This window comes from Heterodontus francisci, chromosome 3, assembly GCF_036365525.1.
Source record: "Heterodontus francisci isolate sHetFra1 chromosome 3, sHetFra1.hap1, whole genome shotgun sequence".
Classification (NCBI taxonomy): domain Eukaryota; kingdom Metazoa; phylum Chordata; class Chondrichthyes; order Heterodontiformes; family Heterodontidae; genus Heterodontus; species Heterodontus francisci.
The window spans coordinates 138,942,031-138,963,748 of NC_090373.1; positions in this window are offsets into that span (position 1 = coordinate 138,942,031).

Genomic DNA, 21,718 nt, shown 5'->3' on the forward strand with positions numbered 1-21,718 from the left:
CATCAATGATCTTCCTCCAATCATAAGGTCAGAAGTGGGGATGTTCGCTGATGATTGCACAATGATCAGCACCATTCGCGACTCCTCAAATACTGAAGCAGTCCGTGTAGAAATGTAGCAAGACCTGAACAATATCCAGGCTTGCACCACACAAGTGCCAGGCAATGACCATTTCCAACAAGAGAGAATCTAACCATCTCCCCTTGACATTCAATGGCATTACAATCAGTTCTGATGAAAGGTCACTGACCTGAAACATTAACTCTGTCTTTGTCTCCACAGATGCAGCTGAGTATTTCTAGCACTTTCTGTTTTTATTTCAGATGTCCAGCATCTGCAGTATTTTGCTTTTATATTACTCATTTATGATATTTACATGGACTATATACACTTTTCATAAGCCTGTGTAGTTTCTGCTACTCCTGATCTTCTTGCTTCTCCAAAGCCTATTACACATGTAATCTCTTACATCATGGTGGGTGGTGTTACTCTCACTATCTCAACAGTAACCCTTTCAAACCCTTATACTACAATAACAATACTGTGAAGCATCTTAGGTTTTTACTACATTAAAGGCGCTATGTAACTGCACATTGATGTTGTTGTTGTTGTTGTTGTTGAGATGAAGCCTGGATTCCCTCGGGGAAAAATGTGGTTTGTGGTGTCTGTAAACCCTCAGGGGATGGCTTTGGATCTGGAAGTAGTCATGGGCAGGTGTCTGGAAGAACCTAGCATGATTGGAGCTTAGAAAATTTAGGCAGGTTAAGTTATGGAACCACTAGGGATACAGAGAGCACCCAGGGGTCTGGAAACACTGAATGAAATTGGCCCTGAGACCATTCAGTGGGAACATAGGGTGAACGCCCCCCGTTGAGGCAGGGCTGGAGGATGGATGTATCTGGGGGTATGACCATGTGAGAAAGAGGTTTAGGTTTTCTCTTTCAGCCTTCACCTGGTCTTACTGGAACAGGGTTTAATTTTAAACACATTGTGTTTTTAGGTCCCCCTTGGTGAGTCCTTGTTCATTGCTTTCCAATTATAAGGCAAAGAAACCAGCACAAACAGGCTTTCTTAGATTTAAAGAAGAAAAGTAGAAATATATTAAACTTAAACTCTAATTCGGTTGACACCTATGGATACACAACGCGCCCACGCTATCATGCATTCGCGATACGCACGTGCAAATAAAGACAGAACAGAGCAGAAGAAATAAAGCAGAAATGTTTGGGGCAATATCTGAAGAGTTGTTGTTACGGTTCTTCTGGATCGGTATAGAGTACTTGATTGTAGGTATATCTTGCTTTTCGTTGGGGCCCTGTATTCTTCTTAAACCTTATTCGCTGTAGGAGACTTTCCTCTCTTGGGGTTCATGTGGAATCAGAGGCTTATGAGAAAGAGATGGGAGCAGACAGGAGAGAGATCTTCTCAGTCCAGGAGCAAACAGATTTCTGCCCAAACTGTTTGTACAAATTCAAAAAAACACAGGTTGCCCAGCAAGCTAGTCATGTGTCTAGCTAGTTTGACCATGTCCATTTGTGTATTCGGCCATCTTAGCAGTCAACCTGGAATGCGAGCTCCGCCACCTTCAACATCTGGTGATCAAAAGTCCATTGTGGGCTGAACATCAGGGAATGACTGTTTTCTCCTTCCAAACACCATCTGTTAATATGTAAATGTCTTTTCCAGCCGCAGCTGATCTGTTCAACAAGTCCTTTCTTCACTCCGGTAACAGTTTAAAATCAATGTTCATGACAAAATTAATGTGCCTCATTCTTGGCAGGTGGGGGCCTAGCATGACACCTCCAAACCCAGCGGAATGAAATGCAACTTGAGAAAAGGCGTATTTCATTGGAAATCATAGAGTCATAGAGAGATACAGCACTGAAACAGGCCCTACGGCCCACCGAGTCTGTGCTGACCAACAACCACCCATTTATACTAATCCTACATTAATCCCATATTCCCTACCACATCCCCACCATTCTCCTACCACCTACCTACACTAGGAGAAATTTACAATGGCCAATTTACCTATCAACCTGCAAGTCTTTGGCTGTGGGAGGAAACCGGAGCACCCAGTGGAAACCCAATGTGTTGAGGAAAATGTAAGATACAGAAAAAAACATTAATTTCTCTCATTTATTCCCATTCATTTATAAATTCTGAAACTTATTACAGCCTGTCTTCTCTTGGTGCCAGTGCTGCTTGAATTGCCCCCTTTTTGGCATTCCAAAAACATGTGGTTCTTTTGTTTTTGGGAAGTTTCTCTTCCGTTCACCCATTTCCATGCCTGCCTAGGGTCTTTGTTCCTGCTGTGATAATTTTTTTTCAAAAGAGTTAGTAGTGAGCGGGTCTATCCTGAACTCTCTTTCAGTGATTTGCAGAGTCATGCAGAGGCTTTTGACTTCAGGGGATGGGTGTTTTGCTTTTTTCCACACTGTGGGGGAGGATTCTTTACTCAGCTCCCCTTTGTCCCAGAAGACACTCCTGCCTGCAGGTATTTGTGCAGACTCTACTGCACTCCCCTGTGGCACATCGACTAGGTGAGGCATCACCCTCATGGTTTTATGCCCCCTAGAGGTCTTTCTTTGTCTCTGCAAGTTCCTGTAAATGCTGTTAGCAACTCTGGTGGGGTGCTTCTAGTGTCTGCATTTACATAGGAGGATGTGGGGTCTAACTTTTCACATTTTTCAGTGTTGACTGATCGGACAGTGGGGGTTTTCATTCGGGGTTCCTCCCGGACTTCCTTTAACCTGCCCTCTTGGTGACTTTTTCCCTTCCCTGTCTAAACTATTTCCAGCCTTGTGCCTTCCTGTTCCCTTTTGTTCTCGGCAGGGTCCCTTACGGTCCACCAGCCCTCTGCTGGATGATCCTCCTAACACAGGTACAGGACTTAGGCATGCAGGTTTCACTGTAGGTTGGGGTTTCCCCTCAATGTGGCACTTGTGGCAACTCCTGTAGTACTCCACCACATCTTTGTGGAGTTTTGGCCAGTTAAACTGCTGTCTTATGCGGGATTTGGTCTTTTGTATACCGGCATGTACAGCCACTGTAGTCCCGTGGGCCCTTCTTAATATTTCTCTCCGGTACCTCTGTGGCACCTCTTACTGGTGAACTACTGCCCACTCCTTGGCCTCAGGTCTGTGAGGAGAACTCCATTTCTTCATCAGTACCTCATTCTTTAAATAGTAGCAATCAGGGACTCCCTCTACTTCACTTTCAGACTGGGCAGCCTTTGCTAACTCTCGCAATACTGGGTCGGCTCACTGAGCCTCGGCTAGGGGAAATCCATTTAATTCATTCCCTGGGTCTCCTAGCTCGCCAAAGAAAGTCTCAGACAGACAGACCTGTTCATCTGCCTGCAGTGCCAATTCTGTCTCCTCTGGGGGAGCTGGTTTGATCATGGTCTGATCCACTACACATTCAGGGAAACGGCAGGGGTCCGTCTCCTGCCACTGCCCTGTCTCTCTGACCTCCTGCGGTCTTTCTTTTACTACTGGGGGGCTACCAACTTCACTCCCGCCAGATCATTACCTAAAAACAGGTCAACCCCGTCCACAGGCAAACTAGGGACAATCCCTACGGTCACTGGTCCCGAAACTAAGTCGCACTCCAGCCACCCGCTGTACAGTATAGGCATACACTGCCCTCCAATACCATTCACCACCATTCTGGTGCTCACTGCACTCTCTGGGAGAAAGGTCAGGTCTTTTCCCAGTAAAAGGGATCTAAGTGGTCTCTGTATCCCTGAGAATTACTATGGGTTTGCTTGCCCAACTCAACAGGGTAACAGGGTTACTTTCCCTTCAGACTCAAAACCTTGATAACCTTCAGGAATCCTATTAAATTTTCCTGCACTTGCAGCCATAAACTTCCTGGGTCTAAGTCTTTCATCTCCAGCAGTCAGCTTTTGAATGCCCTGCTTTATTACAATGGAAGCACACAGGTCTCCGGGTCTCATTCTTGCTCACAGCACCTTCCCTTTTGGCTAGAGGAGGCCCCCCCTGTGTCTCCTGCTTTCCTTTCTCTCCCAGGACTGCTTGAGCATCTATCACTTTCCCACACTTTGTCCTTTTCAGATTTGTGGGGGTTATTAGGAAAGGTTTTCCCCTGGGAAACTGACTTATAAATTAAAGCAACTCATCAGCTAGAATGGCCGCTTGCCGGGCTCTCTGAACCCGCTGCTCCTCTACTTGTGTCTTTATAGAGACTGGGAGAGAGTGTTTAAATTCCTTTAACAGAATTACTTCTCTGAGATTCTCATAGCTGAGCTGTACTTTAAGAGCCCTCAGCCACTGGTCAAAAGCCAGCTGCTTACCTCTTTCAAACTCCAGATAAATTTGATTAGCTTGCTTCTTGAGCGTTCTAGACTTTTGGCGATAGGCTTCGGGTACAAATTCGTATGCCCTGAGGATAGCACTTTTTGTCAGTTCATAATTTGATGAACTCTCATCTGGCAACAGGAAAGAAACCCCATGGGCTTTTCCAGTTAGCTTGCTTTGTAGTAAAAGAGGCTAGGTCTCAGCTGGCCATTTGAGCTGCCTTGCCAGTTTCTCAAAGGACACAAAAAATGCTACATCTTCCTCATTGAATTTTGGAATTAATTGAGCTAGTTTTAGCAATTTTGTACGCAGCCCTGAATAACGTTGCTCCATATTGGCCATGATTTCACTGGGGTTACTCTGTCACCCCCTAGTTAACTCAAGCCTCCATAGCTCTCTTTCTTTACATTCGTTCTGGAATATTCTTTTTCTCTCTCTCTCCTCTCACTCTCGTTCCTTCTCCTGTCTTTGTTTTTCTTCACATTCCTTCGGGAAGGCTCTCTCTTTCTCTCTCTCCTATCTCTCTCTTTCTCTTTCTCTTTCCTGTCTTCTAATTCTAGTTTCCTTTGTTCCAATTGTATCTTTGCTAACAATACCCTGTCTGGGTCTGCTTCTAACATTGTTTCTGCTTCTTCAGATTCACGGGAAAAATGGTTGGTCACTAGTCTTAGGTGTTCAGACTTTCTAGCCTTGCCACGTACAGTGATCCCACACTGCTCAGCTATTTTCCTTAACTCCTCCATAAACAGTGCTTTTAACTTATCCCCAGTTACTTCACCCTGGCTTGGAGAGCTACTAGTTTCAGTCGCAGACGTGTTAGTATTCAATCACACAAAACCAGAAGAAAACCTGTATTGAAATCTTGCTCTTTTTTTTGCTTGGGAACAATTTGGCTTCCCATTTCCAATTTCTTTCGTTTGTCTGTTGGTAAAATACCGGACACTAGCACCCAAATTTCTGTTACGACCAGGTGAGAAAGAGGCTTAGGGTTCCCTTTCAGCCTTCACCTGGTCTTACTGGAACAGGGTTTAATTTTAAACACACTTTTTTTAACTCCCCCTTGGTGAATCCTTGCTCACCGCTTTCCAATTATAAGGCAAAGAAACCAGCACAAACAGGCTTTCTTAGGTTTAAAGATGAAAAGTAGAAATTTATTAAACTTAAACTCTAATTCGGTTGACGCCTATGGATACACGTGCGCCCACGCTAGCATGCATACGTGATACACACATGCAGATAGAGACAGAACAGAGCAGAAGAAATAAAGTGGAAAAGTTTGAGGCAATATCTGAACAGTTGTTGTTACGGTTCTTTGAGCTCACTGTAGAGTCCTTGATTGTAGGTAGATCTTGCTTTTCGTTGGGCCCAGTATTCTTCTTAAACCTTGTTCGCTGTAGGAGACTTTTCTCTCTTGGGGTTCATGTGTCTTCAGTGGATCAGAGGCTTGTGAGAAAGAGATGGGGGCAGACAAGAGAGAGATCTCAGTCCAGGAGCAAACAGACTTTCTGCCCAAACTGTTTGTACAAATTCAAAAAATTCAGGTTGCCCAGAAGTTTAGTCATGTGACGAGCTAGTTTGACCATGTCCGTTTGTGTATTCGGCCAGCTTAGCAGTCAATCTGGAATGCGAGCTCCCCAACCTTCAAAGTCTGGTGATCAAAAGTCCATTGTGGGTTGAATGTCAGGGAATGACTGCTTTATCCTTCCAAACACTGTCTGTTAATATGCAAATGTCTTTTCCAGCCACGGATGATCTGTTCAACAAGTTTTCCCCTCAGTCCAGTAACAGCTTAAAATCAATGTTCATGACAAAATTAATGTGCCTCATTCTTGGCAGGTGGGGGCCTAGCATGACACTGGCAACACTAGGATGGCATCTACTGTGGGAGAAATCAGAGTGGAAGACTTGGGGATGTGAAAGCATTCAGAGGGGCTGGAATCCAGGGCAGTGATTGGAAAAGTAATAAGTGGCTGCACCTCCCCTGCATGAAATAAAACATTCCCATGGGCTAAATGGAAACAAATCATGCATTACATCATATTTTTATTGCTAGTCTCGTTGTATTTGTATGACCGCATATGAATGTATTATTTCAGGGTCAATGTCAAGTTTGTATTCAGTGCTTTACTAAGTCTGAGTCCATGAATATTACAAATGACCGCTGTCTCCAAGGATACAAACTACTCCATGGTTACTTCAGAAGCGGCTGGAAAAATGAGCGAGATAACCTACACCTCTTACTCAGAACAATGTGCATCAACTCAGTCGCCTGACTGACATTATTCCAACTTCAAACCTTCCATTTTTTATTGCTTTGTAGCCACAAATATGTTATTTTCAGCACTTTCAGAATTTCAGTTCAGAAGGATAATTTATAATTTTTTCACAAAATTACTTCGACATGATGTAATTCATGGGAGGCACAGAAAGGGAAAGTCTGAGGGGCATTAAAATTACACAGGATCTAAGGAACCAAAGTTTACAATAGGAATAGAGGCAAAGTTCAAAGGCCTCTGAGGGAGAAGAGGCCTATGTAGGCAAAAGTTATTTTATTTTAGGTATTAGACAATGGGATATTGATAGGTTTATAGACTTTTTCAACATTGTTACATTTTTCATGTGTTTATTATCTTTAGAGAGATAATGTAATGTGGGAGCAAAACCAATACAGTTGCTCCAAGGAATCTAGAAAACTGTTTGTTCAGGTATTTTGGCTCCCATTTTAATGAAGAGAAATTTCAAGAAATTTAGTGATTTGCTTTTACATATTTTTACATATAGTTGTTGGTTGTTTCTTTTTTATTCAATGGTGCATTTGAGACAATCAGCATGAAAGATGATCAGATAATGTATTGTGAATTGTGTTTTTCTCTGAATTGGACCTTTGAGTGAATCAGGAATTTTTGCCCTGTGGATTTTGTCATACCCCTATGCATGAGAGCATAAGAAATAGGAGTAGGAATAGGCCATTTGGCCCCTCGAGCCTGCTCCACCATTCAGTAAAATCATGGCTGATCTGATTGTGGCCTTAAGTCCATTTTCCTGCCTGCTCCCCCACCCCCCCCATAACCCTTGACTCCCTTGCAGATCAAAAATCTGTCTAGCTCAGCCTTGAATATATTCAATGACTCAGCCTCCATTGCTCTCTGGGGAAGAGGAGAATGATTAACAACCCACAGAGAAGAAATTCCTCCTCATCTCCATCTTAAAAGGGAGATCCCTTATTTTGAAACTGTGCCCCCTATTTCTAGATTCTCCCACAAGGGGAAACATCATCTCAGCGTCTACCCTGTCAAACCCCCTCAGAATCTTATATGTTCAATAAGATCACTTCTTATTCTTCTAAACTCCAATGAGTATAGGCCCATACTTTTTCCTCATAAAGCAACCCCTTCATCCTTGATTATCCTTGCTACCCTTCTTAAACAAAGGAACAACATTGGCTATTCTCCAGTCCTCTGGGACCTCACCTGTAGCCAATGAGGGCGCAAAGATTTCTGTCAAGGCAATTTCTTCCCTTGCCTCCCTCAGTATTCTGGGGGAGATCCGATCAGGTCCTGGGGACTTATCTACCTTAATGCTTTGCAAGACACCCAACACCTCCTCCTTTTTGATAATGAGATGACTGAGACTATCTACACTCCCTTCCCTAGGCTCATCATCCACCAAGTCCTTCTCTTTGGTGAATACTGATGCAAAGTACTCATTTAGTACCTTGCCCATTTCCTCTGGCTCCACACATAGATTCCCTTCTCTGTCCTTGAGTGGGCCAACCCATTCCCTGGTTACCCTCTTTATCTTTATATACGTATGAAAAGCCTTGGGATTTTCCTTCTCATAACCCCTTTTAGCCCTCCTGACTCCTTGCTTAGGTTCCTTCCTACTGTCTTTATATTCCTCAAGGGATTCGTCTGTTCCTAACCTTCCAGCCCTCACGAATGCTTCCTTTTTCTTTTTGACGAGGCTCACAATATCCTGCGTTATCCAAGATTCCCGAAACTTGCAAAACTTATCCTTCTTCCTCACAGGAACATGCTGGTCCTGGATTCTAATCAACTGACGTTTGAAAGACTCCCACATGTCAGATGTTGATTTGCCCTCAAACAGCCGCCCCCAATCTAAATTCTTCAGTTCCTGCCTAATATTGTTATAATTAGCCTTCCCCTAATTTAGCACCTTCACCCGAGGACTACTCTTATCCTTATCCACAAGTACCTTAAAACTTATGGAATTATGTTTTTAGTTTTAGTTTTAGAGATACAGCACTGAAACAGGCCCTTCGGCCCACCAAGTCTGTGCCGACCATCAACCACCCATCCATACTAATCCTACACTAATCCCATATTCCTATCACATCCCCACCTGTCCCTATATATTTCCCTACCACCTACCTATACTAGGGGCAATTTATAATGGCCAATTAACCTATCAACCTGCAAGTCTTTGGCATGTGGGAGGAAACCGGAGCACCCGGAGGAAACCCATGCAGACACAGGGAGAACTTGCAAACTCCGCACAGGCAGTACCCAGAATCGAACCCGGGTCCCTGGAGCTGTGAGGCTGCGGTGCTAACCACTGCGCCACTGTGCCGCCCCGAATTATGGTCACTGTTCCCGAAATGCGCCCCCGCTGAAACTTCGTCCACCTGGCCGGGCTCATTCCCCAATACCAGGTCCAGTACGGCCCCATCCCTAGTTGGACTATCTACATATTGTTTCAAGAAGCCCTCCTAGATGCTCCTTACAAATTCTGCTCCATCAAAGCCCCCAGCACTAAGTGAGTCCCAGTCAATATAGGGGAAGTTAAAATCACCCACCACTACAACACTGTTACCTTTACATCTTTCCAAAATCTGTCTACATATCTGCTCCTCTACCTCCCACTGGCTGTTGGGAGGCCTGTAGTAAACCCCCAACATCGTGACTGCACCCTTCCTATTCCTGAGCTCCACCCATATTGCCTCACTGCATGACTCCTCCGAGGTGCCCTCCCGCAGTACAGCTGTGATATTCTCCTTAACCAGTAATGCAACTCCCCCACCCCTTTTATATCCCCCTCTATCCCGCCTGAAGCTTCTAAATCCTGGAACATTTAGCTGCCAATCCTGTCCTTCCCACAACCAAGTCTCTGTAATAGCAACAACCTCATAGTTCCAAGTACTAATCCAGGCTATAGGTTCATCTGTCTTACCTGTTATACTTTTCGCATTGAAACAAATGCTCTTCAGACCACCAGTCCCGCTGTGCTCCGCAACATCTCCCTGCCTGCTCTTCCTCTTAGTCTTACTGGCCTTATTTACTAGTTCCCCCTCATTTATTTCACTTGCTGTCCTACTGCTCTGGTTCCCACCCCCCTGCCACACTAATTTAAACCCTCCCGAGTGATGCTAGCAAACCTCGCAGCCAGGATATTTGTGCCCCTCCAGTTTAGATGCAACCCGTCCTTCTTGTACAGGTCCCATCTGTCCTTGAAGAGATCCCAATGGTCCAGATATCTGAAACCCTCCCTTCTACACCAGCTGTTCAGCCACGTGTTTAGCTGCACTATCTTCCTATTTCTCGCCTCACTGGCACGTGGCACAGGGAGTAATCCCAAGATTACAACCCCAGAGGTCCTGTCTTTTAATATGATAAAACTGAATCTGACCAAAGTGGACTGGTTGCAGCTACTTGTAGGAAAGTCCACAGCACATCAGTGGGAGTCATTCTAAGAGGAAATTGTGAGAGTTCAGAGCCAACATGTACCCATTAAGGTGACGGGTCGGACCAACAAGTCCAGGGAACCCTGGATGTCAAGGGATATAGCGGATTGGATCAGGAAAAAAAAGAAGGTTTATGGCAGATCCCAAGCGCTGAAAACAGCGGAGGCACTAGAGGAGTATAGAAAGTGTAGGGGGGTACTTAAAAAAGTAATTAGGGGAGCGAAGAGGGGACATGAAAAAACACTGGCGGGCAAGATAAAGGAAAATCCCAAGGCGTTTTATAAATATATTATGGGTAAGAGGATAACCAGGGAAAGAGTAGGGCCCAATAGGGACCAACGTGGCAATCTTTGGGTGGAACCAGAGGACATAGGTGAGGTTTTAAGTGATTACTGTTCATCTGTGTTCACTATGGAGAAGGACGATGTAGGTGTAGAGATCAGGGAGGGGGATTGTGATATACTTGAACATATTAACATTGAAAGGGAGGAAATATTAGCAGTTTTAGCGGGCTTAAAAGTGGATAAATCCTCAGGCCCAGATGAGATGTATCCCAAGCTGTTATGTGAGGCAAGGGAGGAGATAGAAGGGGCTCTGACACAAATTTTCAAATCCTCTCTGGCCAGAGGACTGGAAGACAGCCAATGTGGTACCATTATTCAAGAAGGGTAGTAGGGATAAACCAGGTAATTACAGGCCAGTGAGTCTAACATTAGTGGTTGGGAAAATATTGGAAAAAAGTCTGAAGGACAGGATTAATCTCCACTTGGAGAGGCAGGGATTAATCAGGGATAGTCAGCATGGCTTTGTCAAGGGGAGATCGTGTCTAACTAACTTGATTGAATTTTTCGAGGAGGTAACGAGATGTGTCGATGAGGATCAAGCAGTAGATGTAGTATACATGGATTTCAGTAAGGCTTTTGATAAGGTCCTGCATGGGAGATTTGTTAAGAAGGTAATGAGCCCATGGGATCCAGGACAATTTGGCAAATTGAATCCAAAACTGGCTTAGTGGCAGGAGGCAGAGGGTAATGGTCGAGGGTTGTTTTTGCGATTGGAAGCCTGTGACTAGTGGTGTACCACAGGGATCAGTGCTGGGACCATTGCTGTTTATAGTGTACATTAATGATCTAGACGTGAATATAAGAGGTATGATCAGTAAGTTCACAGATGACACGAAAATTGGTGGTGTCATAAACAGTGAGAAGGAAATCCTTAGATTACAGGATGATATAGATGGGCTGGTAAGATGGGCGGAGCAGTGGCAAATGGAATTTAATCCTGAAGGGTAGCAGGGATAAAGAAGGGTAGCAGGGAGAATCCAGGTAATTATAGACCGGTGAGCCTGACGTCAGTGGTAGGGAAGCTGCTGGAGAAGATACTGAGGGATAGGATCTATTCCCATTTGGAAGAAAATGGGCTTATCAGTGATAGGCAACATGGTTTTGTGCAGGGAAAGTCATTTCTGACCAACTTAATAGAATTCTTTGAGGAAGTGACAAAGTTGATTGATGAGGGAAGGGCTGTAGATGTCATATACATGGACTTCAGTAAGGCGTTTGATAAGGTTCCCCATGGTAGGTTGATGGAGAAAGTGAAGGCGCATGGGGTCCAAGGTGTACTAGCTAGATGGATAAAGAACTGGCTAGGCAACAGCAGACAGAGAGTAGCAGTGGAAGGGAGTTTCTCAAAATGGAGACGTGTGACCAGTGGTGTTCCACAGGGATCCGTGCTGGGACCACTGTTGTTTGTGATATACATAAATGATTTGGAGGAAAGTATAGGTGGTCTGATTAGCAAGTTTGCAGACGACACTAAGATTGGTGGAGTAGCAGATAGTGAAGGGGACTGTCAGAGAATACAGCAGAATATAAATAGATTGGAGAGTTGGGCAGAGAAATGGCAGATGGAGTTCAATCAGGGCAAATGCGAGGTGATGCATTTTGGAAGATCCAATTCAAGAGTGAACTATACAGTAAATGGAAAAGTCCTGGGGAAAATTGATGTCCAGAAAATTGGGTGTTCAGGTCCATTGTTCCCTGAAGGTTGCAACGCAGGTCAATAGAGTGGTCAAGAAGGCATACGGCATGCTTTCCTTCATCGGACGGGGTATTGAGTGCAAGAGTTGGCAGGTCATGTTACAGTTGTATAGGACTTTGGTTCGGCCACATTTGGAATTCTGCGTGCAGTTCTGGTCGCCACATTACCAAAAGGATGTGGATGCTTTGGAGAGGGTGCAGAGGAGGTCCACCAGGATGTTGCCTGGTATGGAGGGCGCTAGCTATGAAGAGAGGTTGAGTAGATTAGGATAATTTTCATTAGAAAGACTGAGGTTGAGGGGGGACCTGATTGAGGTGTACAAAATCATGAGAGGTATAGACAGGGTGGATAGCAAGAAGCTTTTTCCCAGAGTGGGGGATTCAATTACTAGGGGACACGAGTTCAAAGTGAAAGGGGAAAAGTTTAGGGGGGATATGCGTGGAAAGTTCTTTACGCAGAGGGTGGTGGGTGCATGGAACGCAGTACCAGCGGAGGTGGTAGACGCAGGCACGATAGTGTCTTTTAAGATGTATCTAGACAGATACATGAATGGGCAGGAAGTAAAGAGATACAGACCCTTAGAAAATAGGCGACGTGTTTAGATAGAGGATCTGGATCGGCGCAGGCTTGGAGGGCCAAAGGGCCTGTTCCTGTGCTGTAATTTTCTTTGTTCTTTGTGAGATAATGCATTTTGGGAGGACTAACAAGGCAAGAGAATATACAATGGATGGTAGGACCCTAGGAAGTACAGAAAGTCAGAAGGACCTTGGTGTACTTGTCCATAGATCACTGAAGGCAACAGCATAGGTGGATAAGGTGGTTAGGAAGGCATATGGGATACTTGCCTTTTTTTGCCTCGGCATAGAATATAAGAGCAGGGAGGTTATGATGGAGCTGTATAAAACGCTAGTTAGGCCACAGCTGGAGTACTGCGTGCAGTTCAGGTCACCACACTATAGGAAGGATGTGATTGCACTGGAGAGGGTGCAGAGGCGATTCACCAGGATGTTGCCTGATCTGGAGCATTTCAGCTATGAAGAGAGACTGAAAAGGCTCGGGTTGTTTTCCTTAGAGCAGAGAAGGCTGAGGGGGAACATGATTGAGGTGTACAAGATTATAAGGGGCATTGATAGGTTCGATAGGAAGAAACTTTTTCCCTTAGCGGAGGGGTCAAGAACCAGGGGGCATAGATTTAGGGTAAGGGGCGGGAGGTTTAGAGGGGATTTGAGGAAGCATTTTATCACCCAGAGGGTGGCTGGAATCTGGAACACATGCCTGAAGAGGTGGTGGAAGCAGGAACCCTCACAACTTTTAAGAAGTATTTCGATGAGCACTTGAAACACCATAGCATACAAGGCTTCGGGCCAAGTGCAGGAATACGGGATTAGAATAAATAAAAACAAGAAATGCTGGAAATACTCAGCAGGTCTGGCACCATCTGTGGAGAGAGAAGCAGAGTTAACGTTTCAGGTCAGTGACCCTTCTTCAGAACTGGTCTGGACAGCAGCAGGCCTTGCATGGGATCAAGGAGGCGGTGGCTGCTATCGGTGGAGCACCTACCCAAGACCCAGGAGCGGTGCTGGACTCAGGCCACAGGTAGGTCAGGGTGGGAGGGGTCTTACGAGGTGGGGGTCACAGAGAAGGGGGCTGTAGGGGGAGTCGACAGCAATGACAGATGTTAGGCTAACTGGCTTATAGTTTACTGCTTTCTGTCACTTCCCCTTTCATGAATAAAGGTTGTTGCATTTGCAGTTTTCTAATCCGTTGGGACCCTTCCAGAGTCTAGGGAATTTTGGAAGATTACAACCAATGCATCCGTTATCTCTGCAGCCACTTCTTTTAAGACCCTGGGATGCAGGCCATCAGGTCCAGGGGACTTGTCAGCCTTTAGTCCCATTTGTTTTCCTAGTTCTTTTCTCTAGTGATACTAATTGTTTTAAGTTCCTCCCTTCCTCCTTCCCTTTTGCCTCTTGATATTCTGCTATTCTTGGGATGCTTTTTGTGTCTTCTACTGCGAAGACAGATATAAAATACTTGTTCAAAGTCTTTACCTTTTCCTTGTTTCCCAATATTAATTCCCCAGTCTCATCCTCTAAGGGACCACCACTTACTTTAGCTACTCTCTTCCTTTTTATATATTTCTCTAAGGTTTTAGTGTCAGTTTTTGTATTTCTCCAATTCTGATGATTGATCCACAACTAAAAGGTCACCTTAAATAAAAGAAATTGCTGGAAAGACTCAACAAGTCAGGCAGCACCACTGGAGAGAGAAATGGAGTTAACAGGGTGAATTTTATGCTCTCCCCTGCAGCAGGTTTGAAGGTGTGGCGAACATAAAATTGGGTGGGATGGTGGCGGGGGGGACCCTGCCTCTGCCAAAATTTAGTCCCGGGGCGAGAAGGCCTGTGAACAGCCTTCCCACCCCGTCACCAATTGAGGCCCTTAACTGCGCAATTAATGCCCAATTAAGGGTCTCAGCCCGCCGCCGCAATTAGCTGTGCAGCGGACAGACCTGTCACTGCACGGGAAGCATGGTGGAAAAAAGCATGCAGGCTGCTTGCCAGCTCCAGGGGGTGGTGGGGTGTCTCTTATTAAAAGGTACTTAGTGTCTGAATGAGGGACCTGACATCAGGAGGAGCCTGCCCTCTCCCAAGACCCCCACATCGCGAAACCCCTCCTGCCCTGATCTACCAGTAGCCTGGGCCCAGCAATGGTAGTGCTGCTCAGTGAAAGACCTGCCAGCCTCTGATTAGCCTGCAGCTCTCAGAGGGCAGGACCTCCATCGCCGGGGTCCTTGATTCCATGGAAGGCCCATTGCTGTCCACTTAAGTGCCTGATTGGTGCTAGATTCGGTGGGCCTTCTGTAAAAGAGGCGACACGGGGTTCTCGGCGTCGCTTTTTCCATACATCGAGACCCCCGTCGCCAGCATAAAATCCAGGCCATTGTTTCAGGTCGATGACCTTTTGATTGAATCCTGTTATCTCCACGGATGCTGCCTGGCCTGCTGACTGTTTCCAGCATTTTCTATTTTTGTTTCTTCCTCACCCTCCAAATAGATATGTGTGTATTTCCACTCAACCATGTTTTGATTTTCTCTTTAGGGTGCAACCTCCTTTTCATTTTGGAGATTGCTTGGCACAATTCCTCTGAAAACAATTAAATTAATTAACAGATTAAATGCCTTTTCTTTCCCATTCTCCAATACTAATCTCTTAGTTGTTGATCTAAAAGGTCAATTTAACATCCTATTATTCACCAATTCGTAGAGTTTATCTCTTGGAGCTGTCCTACACTTTATTATTGCATAAATAAACCAGTAGGTTTCTGAGTAATGATTTTCAGTATTATGTAAATGTATAAAAAGATAGAAAATCAGTTTTATACAAACAGGAATGTATTGTATCAGATTTTATGGTGAGTCTCTTTCTATCTGTATGCCAGCACAAAAATGTATTATTTTTCAGGGTTAATGGTACCTTGGTGTGCAGTGTTTTATCTCAGTCTGAGTCAATGAATATTACAAATGAGCTATCTCCAAGCGCTTTCAGTATTATTTAGGAGGGTGTAAGATTAATACCTGACTTAATTCTCTGATTTGGTGCCCAGAATATGTATAAACTGTATTGGACATAACATAACAATAACCTGTGATTTACTGTGTAGGATAGTAGAGGACACTATGATAAAAATAATACACTGTTTCATGTAGACTGTACATAACTCACAGAGGATTGGTAACATAGTGGTTTAGCTGGAGGTGAAAGATTATTAATGCCTATGTATTCCAACAAGTAGAAGTATCATATTGAATCTTCAGTAAATTCTTCTGAGATTGCTTCAAATTTGAGTGGTATTTAGTGACAGTGGGTGGGGTATGGTCAACAGAAAATGTTATTTCATGATGAGGATCTTTATTGTCATGCTGATTTCAAAGATCCCAAAATTCATGTCATCCAAATCCAGACATTAAAGTTTTTATTTCATATTTTGTATTTTTTACATATCAGTTTTTCCCGTACTTAGCTTGTTCTGTTAATTCCTGCTCTGTTTTCTCAGAGTTATCTGCTGAGATGGATTTTTTCCCTGAAGTAATAGCTTGCCTCAATTGGTAGCATTCTTGTCTCTGAATTAGTTGGTTGTGAATTCAATCCTTGCTCCAAGATTTCAATGTCTAATCTCAGCCAGTGGTCAGCAACCTATGGATCCAGAGCCGCATGCAGCTCATTAAGGGCTCTTGTGCGTCTCTCGACCTTGATCAATTGTTTGAAGCTAGAAATTCTTTGCCGGACACTTTCAGTAACTTGAAGAGATACACATATGGCATACTGTCCATCTTCATATCCACTCACCTGTGTGAAAAAGTGTTTACACAACACAAGAACACAGGAAATAGGAGCAGGACAAGACCATATGGCCCATCAAGCCTTCTCCGCCATTCAGTACAATCATGGCTGATCTTAGGCTTCAACTCCACTTTCCCGCCCACTCGCCGTATCCCTTGATTCCGAGAGACCAAAAATCTGTCAATCCCAGCCTTAAATGTACCCAACGATGGAGCATCCACAACTCTCTGGGACAGAGAATTCCAAAGATTCACAACCCTTTAAGTGAAGTAATTTCTCCTTATCTCAGTCCGAAATGATTGGCCCCTTATCCTGATACTGTTCCCTCATGTTTTAGATTCCCCAGCCAGCGTCTACCCTATCCAGCTTCTTCAGAATCTTGTATGTTTCAAAGAACAAAGAACAATGAACAAAGAACAGTACAGCACAGGAACAGGCCATTCGGCCCTCCAAAACTGCGCCGATCTTGATGCCTGCCTAAACTAAAACCTTCTGCACTTCCGGGGACCGTATCCCTCTATTCCCATCCTGTTCCTGTATTTGTCAAGATGCCTCTTAAACGTCGCTATCGTACCTGCTTCCACCACCTCCCCCGGCAGCAAGTTCCAGGCACTCACCACCCTCTGTGTAAAGAACTTGCCTCGCACATCCCCTCTAAACTTTGCCCCTCGCACCTGAAACCTATGTCCCCTAGTAACTGACTCTTCCACCCTGGGAAAAAGCTTCTGACTATCCACTCTGTCCATGCCCCTCATAACTTTGTAAACCTCTATCATGTTGCTCCTCCACATCCGTCATTCCAGTGAAAACAATCCGTGTTTATCCAACCTCTCCTCATAGCTAATGCCCTCCAGACCAGGCAACATCCTGGTAAACCTCTTCTGTACCCTCTCCAAAGCCTCCACGCCCTTCTGGTAGTGAGGCAACCAGAATTGCACGCAATATTCTAAGTGTGGCCTAACTAAAGTTCTGTACAGCTGCAGCATGACTTGCCAATTTTTATACTCAGTGCCCCGACCGATAAAGGCAAGCATGCCGCATGCCTTCTTGACTACCTTATCCACCAGCTTTGCTACTTTCAGTGACCTGTGGACCCCTACGCCCAGATCTCTCTGCCTGTCAATACTCCTCAGGGTTCTGCCATTCACTGTATACTTCTCACCTGCATTCGAGCTTCCAAAATGCATTACCTCACATTTGTCCGGATTAAACTCCATCTGCCATTTCTCCGCCCAAGTCTCCAACCGATCTATATCCTGCTGTAACCTCTGACAATCCTCATCACTGTCCGCAACTCCACCAACCTTTGTGTCGTCCGCAAACTTAGTAATCAGACCAGCTACATTTTCCTCCAAATCATTTATATATACTACAAAAAGCAAAGGTCCCAGCACTGATCCCTGCGGAACACCACTAGTCACATCCCTCCATTCAGAAAAGCACCCTTCCACTGCTACCCTCTGTCTTCTATGACTGAGCCAGTTCTGTATCCATCTTGCTAGATCACCTCTGATCCCGTGTGACTTCACCTTTTGTACCAGTCTGCCATGAGGGACCTTGTCAAAGGCGTTACTGAAGTCCATATAGACAACATCCACTGCCCTTCCTTCATCAATCATCTTCATCACTTCCTCAAAAAACTCAATCAAATTAGTGAACCATGCTGCCTCTCGCTAATAAGGTCATTTGTTTCCAAATGGGAGTAAATCCTGTCCCGAAGAATCCTCTCTAATAATTTCCCTACCACTGACGTAAGGCTCACCGGCCTATAATTTCCTGGATTATCCTTGCTACCCTTCTTAAACAGAGGAACAACATTGGCTATTCTCCAGTCCTCTGGGACCTCACCTGTAGCCAATGAGGATGCAAAGATTTCTGTCAAGGCCCCAGCAATTTCTTCCCTTGCTTCCCTCAGTATTCTGGGGTAGATCCCATCAGGCCCTGGGGACTTATCTACTTTAATGCTTTGCAAGACACCCAACACCTCCTCCTTTTTGATAATAAGATGACTGAGACTATCTACACTCCCTTCCCTCGGCTCATCATCCACCAAGTCCTTCTCTTTAGTGAATACTGATGCAAAGTGAGGCCTGGACAACGTATGTCAGCCAAGAGCGACTTCTCAATTCATTCCATCTTCACTGCCTCCGGAGAATACTTGGCATCAGGTGGCAGGACCGTCTCTCCAACACAGAAGTCCTCGAGGCAGCCAACATCCCCAGCTTATACACACTACTGAGTCAGCGGCGCTTGAGATGGCTTGGCTATGTGAGTCGCATGGAAGATGGCAGGATGCCCAAAGACACATTGTACAGCGAGCTCGCCACCGGTATCAGACCCACCGGCCGTCGATGTCTCCGCTTTAAAGACGTCTGCAAACGCGACATGAAGTCCTGTGACATTGATCACAAGTCGTGGGAGTCAGTTGCCAGCGTTCGCCAGAGCTGGCGGGCAGCCATAAAGGCGGGGCTAAAGCGTGGCGAGTCGAAGAGACTTAGCAGTTGGCAGGAAAAAAGACAAAAGCGCAAGGGGAGAGCCAACTGTGTAACAGCCCCGACAAACAAATTTTTCTGCAGCACCTGTGGAAGAGCCTGTCACTCTAGAATTGGCTTTTATAGCCACTCCAGGCGCTGCTCCACAAACCACTGACCACCTGCAGGTGCTTACCCATTGTCTCTCGAGATAAGGAGGCCAAAGAATGATGCAACGTACTCATTTAGTACCTCTCCCATTTCCTCTGGCTCCACACATAGATTCCCTTCTCTGTCCTTGAGTGGGCCAATCCTTTCCTAGTTACCCTCTTGCTCTTTATATACGTATAAAAAGCCTTGGGATTTTCCTTAATCCTGTTTGCCAATGACTTTTCATGACCCTTTTTAGCCCTCCTGACTCCTTGCTTAAGTTCCTTCCTACTGTCTTTATATTCCTCAAGGGATTTGTCTGTTCCTCGCCTTCCAGCCCTTACGAATGCTTCCTTTTTCTTTTTGACTAGGCTCACAATATTCCCCGTTATCCAAGGTTCCCGAAACTTGCCAAACTTATCCTTCTTCCTCACAGGAACATGCTGGTCCTGGATTCTAAACAACTGACGTTTGAAAGACTCCCACATGTCAAATGTTGATTTACCCTCAAATAGCCGCCCCCAATCTAAATTCTTCAGTTCCTGCCTAATATTGTTATAATTAGCCTTCCCCCAATTTAGCACCTTCACCCGAGGACTACTCTTATCCTTATCCACAAGTACCTTAAAACTTATGGAATTATGGTCACTGTTCCCGAAATGCTCCCCTACTGAAACTTCGACCACCATTCCCCAATACCAGCTCCAGTACGGCCCCATCCCTTGTTGGACTGTCTACATATTGTTTCAAGAAGTCCTCCTGGATGCTCCTTACAAATTCTGCCCCATCCAAGCCCCTGGCACTAAGTGAGTCCCAGTCAATATAGGGGAAGTTAAAATCACCCACCACTACAACCCTGTTACCTTTACATCTTTCCAAAATCTGTCTACATATCTGCTCCTCGACCTCCCGCTGGCTGTTGGGAGGCCTATAGAGAACCCCCAACATCATGACTGCACCCTTCCTATTCCTGAGCTCCACCCATATTGCCTCGCTGCATGACCCCTCCAAGGTGTCCTCCCGCAGTACAGCTTTGATATTCTCCTTAACAAGTAATGCAACACCCCCACCCCTTTTACATCCCCCTCTATCCCGCCTGAAGCTTCTAAATCCAGGAACATTTAGCTGCCAATTCTGTCCTTCCCTCAACCAAATCAACCAAGTCTCAAGTTTCACTGAGATCGCTTCTCATTCTTCTAAACGCCAGAGAATACAGGCCCAATTTGCTCAGCCTTTCATTTTAGGACAACCCCCTCATCCCAAGGACCAATTTATTGAACCTTCACTGTACTGCCTCCAATGCAAGTATATCTTTTCCCAATTGTGGAGACCAAAACTGCACACTGTATTCCAGATGTGGTCTCACCAAAACCCGATACAATTGTAGCAATATTTCTTTATTCTTGTACTCCAATCCACTTGCATTAAAGGCCAATACATCATTTGCCTTCCTAATTGCTTGCTGCACCTGCATGTTAACTTTCTCTGTTCCTTGTACAAGCCAAGTCTCTTTGAACATCAACACTAACAAGTTTCACATCTTTTAAAAAAAAATTCTGCTTTTCTATTCTTATGACCAAAATGAATAACTTCACACTTCCCTACATTATACTCCATCTGCCATCTTACTGTGCACTCACTTAGCCCGTCTATATCTCTTTGCAGCCTCTCTGTGTCCTCCCCACAGCTTACCTTTCCACCTACCTTTGTATCATCAGAAAATTTAGATACATTACTCTCTCTCTCTCTTCATCTAAGTTATTAATATTGAGTGTAAATAGCTGAGGCCCCAGCACTGATCCTTGCGGCACTCCACTTTTCACTGCCTGCCAACTTGAAAATGCCCCATTTATGCCCACTCTTTGCTTCCTGTCTGTTAACCAATCATCTATCAATGCTAATATTCAACTCCATGAGCCCTTATCTTGCCTACTAACCTTTTGTGTGGCACTTTATCAAATGCCTTTTGGAAATCCAGATGTACTACATCTACTGGTTCCCCTTTATCTACCCTACTAGTTATATCTTCAAAAAACTTAAAATAAATTTGTCAAACAGGATTTTCTTTTAGTAAAACCATGTTGACTTATTCCAATCATACTGTGCTTTTCTAAGTGCATTGTTATGTATGAATTTCATAAAAGCAAGTTGAGTAGCCAATTGAAAGATGAAAGTTTATAGTCCTGCTTGAAATGAAAATGACAGCATACTGTCCGAATAGAAAACAACTCTCCAAAGAAACCCAACAGCAGAAATCACATTAAATGTAAAGTTTTTTTTTCAGTTTTTTTTTGCATCTATCTTTTTATTTATGCAAATATAAATATGCCCATCTCATGTTTTTGGCATTCATCTCTTTAAAAAAATTTTAGCCACCATAATACTTTCAATTTTATTCATTTTTTGCTTTATAAACAGTAACATTGGCATTAATTACAAAAATTTTAACACAAATAGAAAATAAAATAGGTGCAATAAAATTTTTATCAACAGAAAATGCATTCATATATTTAACTATATTCATTATATTGGCATTTGAGTAACAACATTGTGGCTCTTAAATATATTGCGTTTTTGATTAAATTTTAAAAATGGTTCTTTTTGTTATTAAGCTTGCCAACCCCTGATCTAGGCTTACACTTCAGTACAGCACTGAGGGAGCGCTGTGGTCAGAGGTGTGGTATTTTCGAT